This window comes from Chrysochloris asiatica, unplaced genomic scaffold, assembly GCF_000296735.1.
Source record: "Chrysochloris asiatica unplaced genomic scaffold, ChrAsi1.0 scaffold00081, whole genome shotgun sequence".
Lineage (NCBI taxonomy): Eukaryota > Metazoa > Chordata > Mammalia > Afrosoricida > Chrysochloridae > Chrysochloris > Chrysochloris asiatica.
In genome coordinates this window covers 4118511-4123022 of record NW_006408599.1, presented here as the reverse complement: position 1 = coordinate 4123022, position 4512 = coordinate 4118511, and positions in this window count along the sequence as shown.

Genomic DNA, 4512 nt, shown 5'->3' with positions numbered 1-4512 from the left:
AGACTTACTTAGGACATGTTACAAGGAAAAGTCAGGGTTTCCAAGGGTGTAAATCTTTACAGGAGTAGAAAGCCTCATCTTTCTCCCGCGGAGCAGATGGTAGTTTCGAACCGCTGACCTTAAGGTTTGCAGCCCAATTCGTAACCACTACGCTACCAGAGGTGTCTTTTTAGTCAATTAGACTCACAATGATAACACAGTAGAGAGTAGAATTGCCCTGTAGTTCTACTGCCCGATAGTCTATTAGCTGTAATCTTTACAAGAGCAGATTTCCAGGTCACACACAGTAACTGGGCGGGGGGAGGGCCACCAATCTCTGTGTTAGGAGTGAGCACATAACCACTGTGCCAGTTTCGGTATATAATCAAAACACAGTAAAAGTCACATTTCATTCTATGAACATATAATTATTAATAGTCTATTATGTGCCAGACATATATGTGCCAGACAAGTCCTGGTGTGGTGCTGTGGATTAATGTGCCAGGCTGCAAAGTCATTTGAACGGCAAGGTTGGCAGTTCAAGGTCACCAGCTGCTCCTCATAAACCCTATGTAAGGTCACTATGGGTTGGAACCAACTCAATGGCACATAACAATAACAACAACAATGTGCCAGACACTGTTGTAGGTACTAGGTATGAAGCAATCAATGAAACATAAAAACATGTTTTGTCCTCTTAGAGTACACATTTCAATGAAAATAAACAGAATGGGAAGATAGGGAATGATGGAGTGAGGTATGACTTGTAATTTTAAATAGAATGGTCAAAAAGGGCCTTGTTGTAGTGCCATTTGAATAAAATATTAATTACAAGACTGGAGAGATAAGCTGCAAAAAGAATAAGGCTCTTTGTGGTCAATGGTAAACCACTGAATGGAATACTTTGGGAGTCAAGAAAGACAGAAAATGTAGAGGAAATATGTGAGGAGAAGAGCTAGAACCAGGACCATCAAGGGTTTCAAGGTAACAGTTTGATCTTGAGCGTTGTGGGCAAAATGGATCATAGAGGAAAAGATGAGGCCTCAGTTGCTTCTGACTGGATAGATGTGACTCGTATTTGTGTGTGTGTGTGTGTGTGTGTGTGTGTGTGCTGGTTTGAACACAGAGGCTGTCTCCAACCTAGTCTCCAGTGCTTGATCCCAGGACAGCCACTGGGGCTCTTTTTGGAGCCCTGGGAAGTGGTCAGTAAGTACCTTATAGGAGAGATAGAAATCTCCTCCCTGGCACAATTATCTCTCACTGACTTCCAGGCTCTGTAGTCCATTTCCTAAGTCCGCGTCTCTCTCTTCCTTATCAGTATGTGGCTCCTCAGAGTCATCTAGGCCAATTCACTCATTTTACAGATGAGGAAATTCAAACTTGTACAAAGTAAAGGACTTTCCCAAAGTCTTTTAGCAAAATCAGGGTAAAGGGAAACTAGTATGAGGATAAGATGGTAAGCCATCTTATCTTGCATTTGCATATTTTTGCCTGGTATCTTATCTTTTCTTATCTCTTTTCAAACGATCTAATTAGCTTATCTAACAATCCTATAAAGGGTTATTATGGGTCAGAACTGACAGGATGGCACATAACAACAACAACCTCATTTCCTTGAATGTACATTCTTTCTTTTTAACTGAATATCTATGACACTTGGATCAAGGGCCTTTGCTTAAAGAGTTTCCTCTTCCTGGAGTACACTTACCCATCTTTCTCTTGCAAAAAGACAAAACCACTTTCGCAGCTTTTGAGACTCACCTCAAGCCACCTATTATAAGAAACCTCTCTGGATTATCCCTGAGGCCATGCTATGCATTGTGGTTGTTGTTGTTGTTCTGTGCTATAGAGTCAATTCCAACTCATAGTGACCCTGCATAGGGTTTCAAGGAATGACTGGTGGGCTTGAACCACAGACCTCAGTAAGCAGTCCACACTGTAGGCCTATTTCATTGTATAAACCTTGGTGTGGCACTGTAGGATAGAGCAGTGGACCACAAGGTCGTTTGAACCACAAGTTTGGTGGTTCAAATTCACCAGCCACTCTTTGGAAACTCTATACAGGGTTGCTATGATTTGGAAACGACTTCATGGTGCTTGACAACAACAACAACATACAGATTACATTATGGTTACATAGTTACTTTTGTGTCACATGACCTGCATGCCTCATACTATGCCTCACATTCCATTGCACTTGACATTCTGTGCTTGGAGACAGAAGTCTCTAACAGATCCTGGGGCATAGCAAACCCATGAAATATTTTTTAAAAATGAACTAAATTGAAAGAACAGCATGAACCGTACCGATAGCCATTGTCCTATCAGCATCTGTCATGAGTGTGACACACTCCTCATATGTGAGCTGACTCAGGAAAGTGACCCTTAAGTGTGATGCTTCCTGGCACCCAGTGATACATTTTTCTTCTGGGCCCCCATTGACCATTTGCTTTAAAATATTAAAAGACAAAGATATCACTTTGAGGTCTTAGGTGTGCCTGCCTGGCCCAAGTCATGCTGTTTTCAATCAACTCATATGCATGTGAAAGTTTCTTCTCCCAAAGCTTGGTTCTGAAGTTCTATCGAGGTTGAGTCCAATTAACAAACACTCCAGGTAAACAAAGAAAGAAAAAATCCTCATGATTAGGAAGCCTACCACAAACTATCAGAACACCAGCAGCAAAAGACCTGTTTGGTGCTCAGATGACTTTGTTACAAGCACTTTTTATACTACTTCTTGATAAGGTTAGTCATATACTATGTGTAAAGGGAGCTACAATTCTAACACACTAAAACAACAAGGTGGTCATGATGTCTCATTAAACATCTCAAGGAGGGTGTGCTTAACCATCCTGTTTGTCCAAGTGGTCATTCCTTATCAAAACAGGGACTAGGGTAGAGGCAGAACTAGACAATTATTAATATTCCAACTTGAAATAGTCAAAACATACATTTAAGAAAAGCGAATAAGTTGGGATGTGTGTAAATGATGGTTTCAGTCAGTGCTTGACTATATTTACTCTTCGCTAAGCAAAATAGTTCTCAAAATGGCTGAATTTATGCTCACAAGCTGGACAACAAATATGGAAGACTGAAGAATTGATGCATTCAAATTGTGGTTTTGGCCAAGAATATGGAATATATCATGGCCTGCCAAAAGAATGAACAAATCAATTTTTAGAGAAAATATAGCCTGGATATATTTTAGAAGCAATGATGGCAAGACTTACTTAGGACATGTTACAAGGAAAAGTCAACATCCTGTTTAGCAAAGTAGAGGACCAGTGAAAAAGAGAAAAAACGTCAATGAGATGCACAGATACAATAACTGCAACAATGGATTCTATGTGCCAGTGATTGTGAATATCCCAGGATTGGGCAACCTTTTGCTCTGTTATACATCATAAGGTCACTATGAGTCAAAGCTGATTCAGTGACAATTAAGAGCAACATTTATATTTATTGTTGTTGCTAAGAGCCATCGAATCAGTTCCGACTCATAGCAATCCTGTATAGGGTTTCTCAGGAACAGCTGGTGGGTTTGAACCTCAGACTTTATGGTTAGCAGTCTAGTACTTTTCCTACAGCACCACACCAGGACTCCAACACATACACATATATTTGTTGTTGTTGTTAAGTGTAGTCTAGTATGTTCTGACTCATAGTGACAGTATAGGGTTTCTGAGGAGCTGCTGCTGGATTTGAACTGCCAACATGATCATGTGACATAAATAAGCACTGGACTGCTAACTGAAATGTCAGCAATTCTAATCCACCAGCTATTCCTCGGAAACCCTATACAGGGTTGAAATGAATTGAAAGCAATACAAAGACACTTAATAACAACATGTACATATATACACACATACATTCTCACACAACATGAAGGGGCTTCAAAATTTTTGTGGAAAGCTTCTATTATCTTTTAATTACATTTATTTCCACAAACTTTTTGAAGCCCACTCAATTGATCCTTCTGGTTCTATTCCTTTGGTGAACCTGACATACATAGGGCCTATCCAGTCCACAGAAATGTTCTATTCGGCCTTTGCATAGCTAAGAGAATTGTAATCCATTGCTGATACTTAAAAATTGGACATTTTTATTAAAAAAACTCCAGATTTCTATTTTCTCTTAAAATATTAGAAGATCTAACAACACTTGGCTTATATCCCCACCCATATGTTTCAGTCTGCTCTTTCACGCATTTCAACTTGAGTGTATATGTGTATATGAATTTTTATAGATATTTATATATTATTGTTGTTAAGTGCTGTTGAGTCGGTTCTGACTCATAGCAACCCTGTATAAGGTCTCTGAAGAGTGACTGGGGAGCTTGAACCTGCAGCACCACATAAGGACTCCATATTTATATATATTGCTGTTAGGTGCCATCGAGTCGGTACCGACTCATAGCGACCCTATGCACAACAGAACAAAACGCTGCCCAGTCCTGGGACAACCTCACAATTGTTGCCATGCTTGAGCCCATTGATGATGTAACTCACCAATCCATCTTGTTGTGGGTCTTTC